At 36.7% G+C, this 14,612-nt stretch overlaps 1 non-coding gene across 1 annotated transcript; it reads right to left on the bottom strand.

Moving 5' to 3' along the window:
• Positions 1-6,683: 6,683 nt before the first annotated feature.
• On the bottom strand, positions 6,684-6,790 carry LOC139869892 (small nucleolar RNA R71). Its single transcript, XR_011766471.1, has one exon. It is a non-coding gene; the product is annotated as a small nucleolar RNA R71 (small nucleolar RNA).
• Between the last annotated feature and the right edge of the window lie 7,822 nt (positions 6,791-14,612).

The raw sequence follows: 14,612 nt of genomic DNA, 5'->3' as shown, positions 1-14,612 counted from the left end.
TGCTTTTCATGGAGCGTCTTTTGACTTTACTTTAAACTGTGTCGCCTGGATTTCAATCGTACTTATAACGTTGTAACTTAACTTTTGGTTGAACAATTCTTGTAAACTTTGAAACAATCTTTATTTTGAAATGAAGGCGACATATTTTGGTCAAACGTTATCTTAAAGACTTATAATCAGGTAATGGGACCCACGTAGCCGACGCCGTCACTTGACGATTTGTCGGGGTCGCTACAAGTGGTATCAGAGCCTTGGTTGTAGGGATTTAGAGTTCATTTGTGTCCACCCCGAGTCATAGGGTACATAGGTGAATCTAGACTACAACCGGCATATAGACTGAAGTAGGAATTACTTGACTATTTGTGCATTTATACTCGAACTCTTCTATCATATCTAACTCGTATTCGATCTTGATCTTACGTTAATAAATTTTGTTGACGCGCCACCTTGACTTTATGAAGTAATGTTAAATGCACATGAGAATCAGGGTAATATAATTTCCGGGATTATATTACGGTGATTCACATGGACGTTCCGACATTATGACATAAAGAATTTAAGGCGAGTCAAGGATAATTTTCTCTTATTCTTTATTCCATATCGCGGTTAGTATTATTTAGAATACTAACCAACGATATTTTTGTGTCATGAAGGAACAATGGCTCGTCGACGCGCTCCTCCCGAAACTCCCGAACAAGCCCTCCAACGTATGATAGCCACCGCCATAGGTGCGGCTATGGCTAGTATCTCCTCCGACATCAATAACAACCACAACCACAACAACCATGGAACCGGTAATTCAAACGAGGGTTGCTCCTACAAAACTTTCATGGGGTGCAAACCTCACACCTTCGATGGGACCGGAGGACCGGTTGTGCTCACCCGATGGTTTGAGCAAACAGAAGCCGTTTTTAGCATAAGCGGTTGTCGGGACCAAGACAAAGTCAAATATTCCACCCACACTTTTGCCGGTATCGCCCTCACATGGTGGAATGCGTATGTGCTGTCGGTGGGTATCGATGAAGCTCACACTCTCTCATGGGCCGACTTAAAGAAAAAGATGATCACCGAATACTTCCCGCGCGAAGAGACCCGTAAGCTCGAACACGAACTAAGAACTTTAAAAGCGGTCGGGAATGACCTAAAGGCATATAATCAACGATTTTCTGAGCTATCCTTGATGTGTCCAAACCTCGTGACCCCCGAACCTCTAAGGGTTGAACTTTACATGGATGGTCTTCCCAAGAGCATCAAACAAGGAGTAATGTCATCCAAACCCAGTAATCACCAAGAGGCCCTGAATATGGACCGTCAATTGATCGAAACGGTAGACGAGATCGAAGTGCCGGCACCTAAAGCCGAGGATGAGTCGGGTGACAACAAAAGAAAATGGGAAGCCCCCCAATCAAGCAATTACAACAACCTCGCCAAGAAGCCCTTCATCCCCAACGGCAAGAAAGGTTATACCGGACACCTACCGTATTGTAACGAGTGCTACAAACATCATTTAGGTGAATGTGGCAAACCATTTTGCTTGAAGTGTCAAAGAAGTGGCCATGTAGCACACGATTGTAGGAATACCGCTCCCGTCGCCCAAAAGGAGCACAATGCACCCAAGACGAGTGTTTGTTTTGAATGTGGCCAATCGGGTCATTTTAGGAGTGCGTGCCCAAATAAGAAAATCAACCCCAACGCACGCCGTTAAACTTTCAACATCAACGCCTAGGATGCCCGAGACGACGATGGACTAGTCACGGGTATGTTTCTTCTCGAAATTCTCACGTTTCATGTTTATTCGATTCGGTTACCGTTAGACGTTTTATAAACAAGTCTTTGACTCGTGCTCTTTACATTCCACTTTTTCCCCCTAGATACTACTTAGACGATTTAAGTGACCAACGGAAAAATATTGTGTGCCTATAAATTTTATTGGAGGATATACATTAAGACTTTTGACTTGACACCTATAGAACTAGGGAGCTCGGAACATATTCGTTAAAAAAAAAAAAAATAAAAAAATAAAAAAAAAAATGTTTCCCCATCGTCTTGTATAGATTATTGTGAACTGAGTAATTTTCGGTTGGAAACCGATACCCTCTCCCTCGCATCCATGACCTCATGATTTCTTGCATGAATCCCGTGTGTATTCCAAAACGACCTCCGTTCCGGTTATCATCAATTGGGGGTTAAGGGAGACAATGTCTCCTGAGTCTTTTCCGAACTCGCAACGTTAGTTGTAAATCCCTCTTAGTACCATTCGATTTATCCAAAGCTCGTCCGTATCCATAAACCTCCTAAACCACGTATGCAAACTTATCTAGACAAATCTGTTATCGTATTTATAGATGACATCTTAACTTATTCGAGTAAAGAAGGAAAACGAACAACATCACCATCTTACGCTCGAACTTTTGAGAAAAGAGCAACTCTATACCAAATTCTCCAAGTGAGAATTTCTGTTGAACGAAGTCCAATTTTCTAGACCATAATGTTAATGATCAAGACATTTCAATCAATCTCAAAATCAAGCCACATGTAATCAGGAAACTCTCCCCACTCAGACTTGTATTCGTAAAATCTTAGACCTCGTCTGTTATTACCGAAAAATTCATTTCTGACTTTTCTCGTGTTACACGACTTTAATCTCTCCACGATCGAACCTTGAGCGTGATTCTTCACACCAACATTTCTAGTTAAATTCGTTATCTTGCACGGAGAAGTCGAATACTAAATTGTGGATCCGATCAATTTTCTCGTCATCACGTACCACACTACATACCCCTGATATTTCACCATTACCGTCTGATATTACTGGAATTTAAGATAACACACAATCCAACGATACTTCACTCTTCTTTGACTTAACGCCCTTGTGTTTCTGATAATCGGCCAACTATTATGCAACCCCGAACTATACAACTACGTGTACTATCTCGTTTCTCTTTCAGACTTCAACTTTTGACAACTAGAGGCACGTTATGGCAACCTCGAGATGTAAGCTCATCCTATTCAAAGTCCTCATTTCACTCCTATCCTCATCGCTCGCATTTCCGTTTAAGGAAACTCCTTGTAATATTTCTCCATGGATAGATAAACTCCTCATATTACATTAGTATTCGCCACGAGGGTGAATAGTCCTAACGAACATTTTTCGAACCCTAACTGACTTGTTCAAACATATCTTAAGAGATTCTATTCCAACACGGTGTATCTTCGTCATTTATCCTGTATCGAAATACTCGTTTCACTTCTAGCGTTACAAGAGACCTTGGGAACCCGCTTAGACACATGTACCGTGTATCTCTCACAAACCGACGAACCGAGCAAACGAACGATTTACATCCTGGAAGGACATGTTTCAAACTCGCATTATCGCTTTTAGTTGATCCCTCATACTACGATAGTTACCGTTCTTGTACTAACGCCGCACTTCCGAAACCCTATATGACCGCAAATGTCATACCCCTATTCGTTGGACCAACGCATGTGGCAAACAAACACCGAAATCTGAACTACATCAGGAAACAACAATTGAGATCATTCAAGTCCGAGAAGGGCTCGAGACGACCCGTAGTCGCCAAAAGAGTCATACCAAACTTAGATGAAAACCTCACAAATCCCAGTGTGTAACCGCGTAATATTGAGAAACCGCACCTTGGAAAGTTGTAATCCATTTTGGGAAATCGAGGAGGGTTATATTCGCAATATTTAACCTTTTGAAACTTTGGGGCGTATTGGAACCGCTCCCTACCGTTTAGAACTGCCGACTCAATTAAGTTTCCGTTTATCCTACATTTCGTGTAACAAACTTAGAAACGTGTCATGCGGAACAGGAATGTGCAATCCTTTTAGATGCACCAACTATTGATGACAAACTCCTCTTCATGGGAAAACTGATTGAAATCATGGATCGTGAAATCGAACTTCAATACAACGTAACACCCCGACTGTCCGGATTCGTGGAATGTCCAAGATAGTACCTTCACTCATTCGTAGAGTTACTACTCTAAGTCTCGAGTAAGAGATATCGACTACTACTTCCAACTAAATTTTGGGACGAAATTTCTTTTGAGGTGTGGATAATGTAACATCCCGCATTTTTCCGTTAAATTATTTTTTTACGCCGTCTTTTTCTTTTTAGATAATATTCCTCGTATCTAGATTCGTAACCTCCGTTAGCTAACATTCTAAATATTCTCGTTATCGGATTTTAATACGCGTTTTAAAATATTCCGTTTAGGTATTTTCCGCACCCGACTACAAACTCGAGGGACTAAAATTGACACGGGGCAAACTAGTTGACTAGGTCACCTAGTCCACCCCAATCACCACCATTCAACCATCTCCCTCTCTCTCTCTTTCTCTCTAGCAAGAACACACACAAACACCCAATTCAATCATTCATCATCTAAATTCGATCTAGGAGGCTTACAACAAAACAAATTACATATTTGGAATCCTCTCTTCATCCTCTACAATTTGATACTAACTTCATCTCGTTTGGGTAACATTTCTAAAACTCTAGATTTCTCTAAATTCGTGTTTTTGACTTGAAATGGTGTTAGTTAGTGTCTATGGCTCATTGTGATGTCGTGTATATAATTTGTATGCTCGATCTCGTTGTTTTAGTGTAACTAGCATGAACTTGAATTTTGGTGTGTTGTTCTTGAATTTTGGATGATCATATGTTGTTAGATGTTAAAAGTTCATGTTCTAATTGTGTTCCTAGTATCATTAGCTTCATTTTGATGTATAGATTGATTTAAGAAACTTCATAAACGCGATTATTGATTTTGTGAACTTTTGGTTAGGGTTGACAACTCTTAAAACGAACTTTTGATGCGTTGAATGCTTGTTAATGTTATTGATAAGTGTTTAGTTGTGTTACATGTTTCATTACCTTCAAAACGGCATATCATATGTATAAATTGGATTCCCGAAACTTAAATTTCAATTGATAAACTTGAAACTTGAAAATAAACCTCTATTGATCACTTGACGGGATTTCGGTTATAGTATATGATGTTTTTGCTTGATGAAAAGTGCTTAGTTGCGTTCCTAGTCGAAAGAGCTTTCCGATGATATAAAATACATGTTCTAATTGTTTGCGGATCATAAAATGTGATTGTTTGTGTTTTGGTTCGTCCATTTGAGGAATACAGCAAACAGGGCCTGGGAAAAGATCAGGACGCCGTCCAGATACTTGGGACGCCGTCCCACCTTTTGAACCGGGACGCCATCTAGCTTCTCGGGACGCCGTCCCGACCTTAAAACCGGGACGCCGTCTAGCCATTTGGGACGCCGTCCCATTTGGCTAAAACTGGCTGTTTGCTTTGGTCATTTGACATGAAAATGTTTGCTATGCTACGGACCTCCGATTAACATGAAACTTGGCCAACATGCTCATGTATGATTATATAACTTAGAAAAATTGTCGGATATCCAACCCGACCCCGTTGACTTTTTTGTTGACTTTGACCCGACCAAGTTGACTTTTAATCAAACTTAACCAAATAATTGTGCAATCGTTCTAACATGTTTTTATACTTGTACCTTGCATGAAACATGACAATTTGATTCACATGCTATTAGGATCGAGTCTTAACGAGCCATAGGACTAATTGAACATCTTTGACCTATCGTGTTTACCGTTATTGATACAACCTATTTGTTTAGGTCAAGACTAGCATTGTTCTTGCACACATTTACTTGTTGAAGTACTTTACTACTCGTGCATTCAAGGTGAGATCATAGTCCCACTTTTTCAATCACTTTTATTCTTTACATCGTGGGCTGAGAAACACATACATTTCACACTTATTTACTTTTCATGCTTTTACATTGTGAACAAATACGAATACAAGGATGCATACGAGTTTGAACAAAAGTCCTCAATCCAATTATCATTAGTTCCACTTGCAGGGTGTAAGTGTAAGCGTGTAATTATGTTGTGTGGCCATACGGGTTTAACAAACCCTCATTCAGACGGTTCGCTACCGTTAGTGAATGAAATATAATTTCAACAATGTATAGTGTAAGTTCTAACACTAAATTCAAAATTCAGAGGGAAGATTCGGTTAAGCCTTGATAATTGGGTGCTCGTGATACAAATACTATTTTGGAATGTGAACGATTCTGGTTGAGCAATTCTTAAAGAACCTTGTGGTTCAATACAATTTACTTACTAAACCTATGATTTCACAAACGTTTTCGTTGACAGATTTCTATGTTTTTCTCAGGTCTTGCACGATATGTGATACATGCTTCCGCTCATTATTTGATACTTGCATTGGATGTCGAGTATACATGCTTTTCATGGAGCGTCTTTTGACTTTACTTTAAACTGTGTCGCCTGGATTTCAATCGTACTTATAACGTTGTAACTTAACTTTTGGTTGAACAATTCTTGTAAACTTTGAAACAATCTTTATTTTGAAATGAAGGCGACATATTTTGGTCAAACGTTATCTTAAAGACTTATAATCAGGTAATGGGACCCACGTAGCCGACGCCGTCACTTGACGATTTGTCGGGGTCGCTACATATATCTCATGTTATTTCCCTGGACTTTAAAGGGAGAAGCCAAAGATTGGTTGGAATCGTTACCTGAAGGGGCGATTGATACATGGGACGTTTTAGTTGAAAAATTTCTTAAACAATTCTTTCTGGCATCTAAAGCCGTAAGACTTCAAGGAGAAATTGTTACGTTCACACAGAAACCGAATGAAACTCTATATGAGGCGTGGACAAGATTTGAAAAGTTATTAAAAGGATGTCCGCAACATGGTTTAGACACCTGTCAAATAGTACAAATATTCTACCAAGGATGCGACATCACTACAAGAAAAGACATCGATATAGCAGCTGGTGGTTCCATTATGAAGAAAACAGAAACTGATGCTTACAAAATTATTGATAACACTGCTTCCCACTCACATGAGTGGCACCAAGAAAAAGATATCGTTAGATCATCTAAAGCAGCCAGAGCCGATTCTAGCCATGACTTAGATTCCATTTCCGCAAAGATAGATGCTGTCGAGAGACGAATGGAAAAGATGACTAAGGATATCCACTCAATACGAATTAGTTGTGAGCAGTGTGGAGGACCACATTTGACAAAAGATTGTCTCAGTATTGAATTAACAATGGAACAAAGAGAGAATATTTCATACATAAACCAAAGGTCTGGAAATAATTATCAGAATAATTATCAACCGCCAAGACCAATTTACAATCAAAATCAGAATTATAACCGAAATATTCCATACAACAACCAACAAGGTCCTAGCAATCAACAAGTATCCAATAACACTTACAACCAGCAAAGACCTAATTTTCAAAACAAACCACCACAAACCGATGATAAAAAGCCAAATTTAGAAGATATGATGACGAAGCTAGTTGAAACTCAAACGCAGTTTTTCACATCTCAAAAACAAACTAATGAACAAAATGCTCAAGCATTTAGAAATCAACAAGCTTCTATTCAAAACTTGGAACAAGAAGTAAGTAACCTAGCAAGGTTAATAGGTGAAAGAAAACTGGGAAGTTTACCTAGTGATACAAATGCAAACCCCCGGAATGAAACAGCTAAAGCTATTACCACAAGAAGTGGTACAACACTTAAACCACCTGAAATACCTGTAACTTTTGATGAAGCTATTCCTACTCCACAAGAACCACAATCTGAACAAGATAAGGAAAAAGAACCGGTAGTTGAAAAGGTTAATGAAGATAACACAGTTAAGGCTAAACCTTATGTTAAACCATACCAACCACCACTTCCTTACCCGAGTAAAATGAAAAAAGAGAAACTTGAAGCCGAGCAATCCAAATTCTTGGATATGTTTAAACAAATAAATGTCAATCTTCCTTTCATTGATGTGATTTCAGGAATGCCTAGATATGCTAAATTTCTGAAAGATCTAATCACGAATAGAAAGAAAATGGAAGAACTCTCGGCTGTTACTATGAACGCTAATTGTTCAGCAGTGCTGTTGAATAAGATACCAGAAAAATTATCTGATCCAGGAAGTTTCACAATTCCATGTTTTCTGGGTAGTCTTAGTTCAATAGAAGCATTTGCAGACTTAGGTGCTAGTATAAATTTAATGTCGTTTTCACTATACACTAAACTAGACCTTGGAGAATTGAAACCAACAAGAATAAGCATACAACTAGCCGATAGATCAATAAAATATCCTAGAGGGATAATGGAGAACATGCTAGTTAAAGTTGGTACTTTAGTATTTCCAGTAGATTTTGTTGTTCTGGACATGGAAGAAGATTCTCAAGTTCGTCTCATATTAGGAAGACCATTCTTAAACACGGCTAAAGCAATGATAGAGGTGTTCGGTAAGAAATTGACCCTAAGTATAGAGGACGAGAGTGTTACCTTTTCCGTTGATAGAGCAATGCAACAACCGCAATCTGCAGATGATACATGCTATTATATTCAAACTATAGACTCACATGCAGAATTGTTAGAAGAATTTCCAGAATTACAAGGAACAGGAGAATGTTCTTTAGGAGAAGGTAATGAACCAATTGATGAAGCTGAAATGTTAGCTACACTAATAGCTAATGGATATGAACCAACAACAGAAGAAATTCAAATGCTAAAAGAAGAAGACAGATATCGATATAAATCATCGATAGAAGAACCACCGACATTAGAGTTAAAGCCACTTCCAAACCATTTGGAATACGCTTATTTACATGGTGAATCTGAATTACCTGTAATAATATCGTCTTCTCTTACTAAAAATGAGAAATCTCAACTCATTTCTGTGTTGAAAGCTCATAAACCAGCCATTGCATGGAAGATTCATGATATTAAAGGAATAAGTCCTTCGTATTGCACACATAAAATCCTTATGGAAGAAGGTCATAAAACGTATGTGCAACGCCAACGAAGACTAAATCTTAATATGCAAGATGTTGTTAAAAAAGAAATAATTAAACTGCTAGATGCAGGTTTAATTTATCCAATTTCTGATAGTCCATGGGTAAGCCCAGTTCAATGCGTGCCTAAGAAGGGTGGCATGACTGTTATCACAAATGAGAAAAATGAGCTTATTCCTACTAGGACTGTAACAGGATGGCGTGTGTGTATTGATTATAGAAAATTAAATGACGCCACCAGAAAAAATCACTTTCCCTTACCTTTCATTGATCAAATGTTGGAAAGATTAGCCGGAAATAGTTACTATTATTTTCTTGATGGATTTTCCGGATATTTTCAAATTCCAATAGCACCCGAAGATCAAGAGAAAACTACATTCACGTGCCCTTATGGTACTTTTGCTTACAAACGCATGCCATTTGGACTTTGCAACGCCCCTGCAACCTTTCAAAGGTGCATGATGGCGATTTTTCACGACATGATAGAAGAATGCATGGAAGTTTTCATGGATGACTTTTCAGTCTTTGGTGATACATTTGAAACATGTCTAGCTAATCTGGAACGAATGCTGATTAGATGCGAACAATCAAATCTAGTACTTAATTGGGAGAAATGTCATTTCATGGTTAAAGAAGGCATCGTTCTTGGACATAAAATTTCAAAAGAAGGAATTGAAGTGGATAGAGCTAAAGTAGATGTAATTGCTAAACTTCCACATCCCACTAATGTTAGAGGAGTTAGGAGTTTTCTAGGGCATGCCGGTTTTTACCGACGTTTCATAAAAGATTTTTCTAAAATTGCCACTCCTATGAATAAACTCCTAGAAAAGGATGCTCCATTCATCTTTTCAGATGAATGTATCAAATCTTTTAATATTCTTAAAGAGAAACTCACTAATGCGCCGATCATGATAACACCAAATTGGAATCTACCGTTTGAACTAATGTACGATGCAAGTGATTTTGCAATGGGAGCCGTTTTAGGACAAAGGATTGAAAAACTATTTCAACCTATGTATTATGCTAGTAAGACGTTACAAGGAGCACAAACAAATTATACAACTACTGAAAAAGAACTCCTTGCTATTGTCTTTGCTTTTGACAAATTTCGTTCATATCTCGTTCTAGCAAAAACGGTGGTCTATACCGACCATTCTGCTCTTAGATACCTATTTTTGAAACAACATGCCAAACCAAGATTAATCCGTTAGATCTTACTCTTACAAGAATTCGATATTGAAATCCGAGATAAAAGAGGAGCAGAAAATCTCGCCGCTGATCATCTTTCTCGTCTTGAAAATCCCGAATTAGAAGTTCTAAATGAATCGGCCATACAAGACAACTTTCCTGATGAATATCTATTGAAGATAGATTATAATGAAATTCCATGGTTTGCAGACTATGCAAACTACTTAGTATGTGGATTCCTTGAAAAAGGATTATCGTACCAAAAACGAAAGAAATTCTTCAGTGATATAAAACACTATTTTTGGGAAGATCCACATCTGTTTAAAAGCTGTCCAGATGGAATAATACGCCGATGTGTATTCGGAGATGAAGCTAGTAAAATTTTAAACCATTGTCACACAGGACCAACAGGAGGGCATTATGGGCCTCAACTAACAGCAAGAAAAGTTTATGATGCTGCATTCTATTGGCCTACAATTTACAAAGACGCACACCTTCTTTGCAAATCCTGTGATGCTTGTCAAAGGGCCGGAAAAATAAGTCAACGTGATGAAATGCCATAAAATGTCATTCAAGTATGCGAAGTATTTGACATTTGGGGTATTGACTTTATGGGTCCATTTCCAAAATCTCATAATAATCTCTATATTCTCGTAGCCATTGATTATGTATCTAAATGGGCGGAAGCACAAGCTCTCCCAACTAACGATGCACGAGTTGTAGTCAACTTTTTAAAACGTCTTTTTGCAAGGTTTGGAACACCGAAAGCTTTAATAAGTGATCGGGGAACTCATTTCTGTAATAATCAACTTGAGAAAGTTCTTAAAAGATATGGAGTAACTCATAAAATCTCCACCGCATATCATCCACAAACAAGTGGACAAGTTAAAAATACCAACCGAGCTTTAAAACGTATTCTAGAGAAAACCGTAGGATCAAATCCGAAGGAATGGTCCATTAAATTGGAGGATGCACTCTGGGCTTTTAGAACAGCCTACAAAACTCCAATTGGAACCACACCTTTTAAACTCGTCTACGAAAAAGCATGTCATCTTCCAGTAGAAATTGAACACAAAGCATTTTGGGCTTTGAAGACATGTAATCTTGATTTACATGAAGCTGGACGTCTACGGTTAAGTCAACTAAACGAATTAGAAGAATTAAGACATGAAGCATACGAAAATTCGTTAATCTATAAAGAAAGAATGAAGAAATGGCATGATAAAAGAATCAAAAGTTTAAAAGAATTTAAAGAATGAGACAGAGTTCTTCTTTTCAATTCACGATTTAAGCTATTTCCTGGAAAATTGAAATCAAGATGGTCTGGACCATTCATAGTCAAAAGAGTTTTCCCATACGGAACGATAGAATTAATAAATTCAAATGGAATTGAATTTAAAGTTAATGGTCACAGAGTTAAACATTACATAGATAGTCCGATGGAAGTCGACAACGAAGTTAATCACAATTTCGATACCACAGCTAACTAAGTGTAGGGAGAATCAAGCCTTTTAAGGATTTTATGTATTTCTGTTAGAGTTAGATTGTCTGTTTTCGTGTAGTTCTCGAAAATGGAACCCGAATGGTCTTTCCCTAGCAGACCCTAAAGAACTAGTCTTCTCCCCCCATTCTGAATTTTTATTTTTTTTAGGAAATGAAGACTTCCTGTGTCACGACCCGGAAAATTTCGACTAATTTTGAACCAAACTCTCGATACGATCTAATATCTTTAACACGATAAGCAAAGTCTGATAATCTGAGTCTCAAAATTTTTGAACTGTTTCTTATATTCAATTGACCTTCGAGTGTTCCCAATGATTCACGAACCATTGCTTGTAAATATGTGAATATATATATAAATTTGTGTATATATAAATACATGTATAATATATAATAACATGAACATTAATAAATTATTATATAAATTTATTGTTATAAATAAATAGGTAAAATAAAATACATGATAATAACAACTATTATTTTATATATAATATATGTATATTTCTAGTATATATATTTTGTTTAATTATTTAATATATATTTAATTGCGTAGCAAATTTTGTTATTTAAAACTGTTTATACATATACATAGTGTATATTAAATATAATTAATTTTGAGCTTAAATGATAAATGTCAGTAACTTTCGGTTGACGTTTAATTATTTTTAAAATAGGTCTAATATATATATGAAATTTTAAAATAAATGTTGGTCTAAAATTTGATTAAAAAGATAATAGTTTTGATAAATATTTTTTTACCTTTTCAATCTAAGTTTTTGTACTCCGTACATATAAATTGGAACAGAAAATAAATAATCATTGAATTTTTTTTGATCAGGTTTCAAACAGTTAATGAGTGAAATAATTAAATATATTTAATTTAAAAGTTTGGGATTTTTAGGAACACTTTTATACATTAACTGTTTAGTAATGGGCACGATATAACACTTTATGGGGAAAGTGTCGGTAGAATGATCCATAGTACATGGCTGCTATACTATTTGTAAATATCAATTGATCATATGCACGTTTCTTTCATTCATAAAGTTGCATTGAAATTTAAAAAAAAAGGGTGACTATGATGTTTATGCATGTGAGAAATAAATTAATACATATCTATCTCTGTTTTATTTTTATCACAGCACATCACTAGCTTTCTATACTAGCCTACTACATTTTACTGTTTTCTTTGATCATCTCAATAATAGATATATGCATCGAATATATACATACATATTACTCCTTCATGGCATGGACACACATACAACTTGTTATCATTCTCCTTCTATGCTACTAGACTACCCATTTGATTCTACTAACCTTCTTCCCAACACCACCAAGACTATCACCTTTATAATCTATTTGGGTTTCTGTTTCCATTTAACTCGTAAACCCACTACTACACTCTTGAAACAAACCACTATGATTGAAACATGTATCTGTTGTATCTATCTTTGTTTCGAACAGACTCAAAAGCGAACATCAACACCCTTGTTCACTATTTTCCATTTTCTTTGATCACTAACATCACCATTTACGACTTCTTTACAAGAGTACTGCTGCCTTTGCCTTGTCGATCACCAACGTAAACCATGAACACACCTGCACCTCGTAAATGATTGTTGGCTACTCCTGTTCTGATCTATACTCGACCCAAATTAAATCAACACTTCATCACCTCATTTGAAGCACCACCACTACCATTTCTGCTTCTTGTTTCTTCGTTAACCTATCACCACAACCATCATGGAACCACCCCTCAAGAACACCCAAGAGCTACTGTTTTAACTTGTCATCAACACCACTACAACCTCCGTTGGATGCTACTGTTGTTCGGAGACCCAACCCACTTGAATTACTATTACTTCTATTCGAAAACATCATACAACCCATCGAATACACTACAATTTTCCTCCATTTACAACTCAATTGGAAACCACAAACCTGCAACTACATAATTGCTACTACTATTCATCGTCTTGTTCAACCCAAACCCACCCTGCAACTCATTCTAATTTCTATATTTATTTTTATTTTATTCGAAACCCTAATCATAACAACAACTATCATCACCACCGCAAGACCCTAAACACTCATTGCTGCTTTTACGTGTTTCTGTCTCGATTAAAGAAACTACAGCTGTAGCTACTGTTCTATCTCTTGTTGTCAAACTCGAACACAAACCAAGCACCATCGTGGTGCTACTATCTTGCTACTGCTACAGTTGTGATCCCTTTTCCGTTTATTTTTTTTTATAATAAGAATGATGATGATTGGGATGCAAACAATGAAGTGAGTCACGAGGTTGTTGATGATAATTTCACATTTCCTTTTCTTGTTCCTTAAGTGGCAGACAAACCCCACAACATCTCACAATCAATCGAGCTTCTTTACAATTAAATTGATATTGGATCAGGTAGCTTAATGATGGTTGCATTGGGCTATCATGATTCTAGTTTTATATTTGGGCCGTAAAACTTTGTTGGGCCGGAGACTTGTTGGATCACGAATTTCAAACTTATATGTTTATGTTTTCTTATTCAACGATAACACACACATACACATTATTTAAATGACGATGATGATCATGATGTATATGATGATGACGAAATGAAATATGGTGATCTCGATGGAGATTTTAGGTTATGTATGTGTATGATTTGATGATGATTCAAGATGATTATGATTGTTTTTGCTTGGGTCGATTAGATGATTGAAGAGGAAAAAGATCACAGTTAAAGGGGTTAATAGATTTAATTTAGGAGTTAGATCAGAAAAGTTGAGATAGTTAGATGGTTTGGAGTGTTGATGGTTAACCGAGAGGTCTCGGGTTCGAGCCCGGGCTGGGATAATTTATTTTTTTTAGCCATATTCCTTTAAAAGGTAGTATACTACTCTAATTAATATTATTCTTATATAAGTAATATGGTTATGGTTATTAGTATTAATATTGTTAATATTATGATTAGTAATAATAAGTATTATTAAGTATCATTTTAAAATTCTTATTCTTATTCTTA

This window comes from Rutidosis leptorrhynchoides, chromosome 9 (assembly GCF_046630445.1).
Source record: "Rutidosis leptorrhynchoides isolate AG116_Rl617_1_P2 chromosome 9, CSIRO_AGI_Rlap_v1, whole genome shotgun sequence".
Taxonomy (NCBI): Eukaryota; Viridiplantae; Streptophyta; class Magnoliopsida; order Asterales; family Asteraceae; genus Rutidosis; species Rutidosis leptorrhynchoides.
Note: the sequence above shows the minus strand (reverse complement) of the source record. Positions and strands in the feature narration are given on the sequence as shown.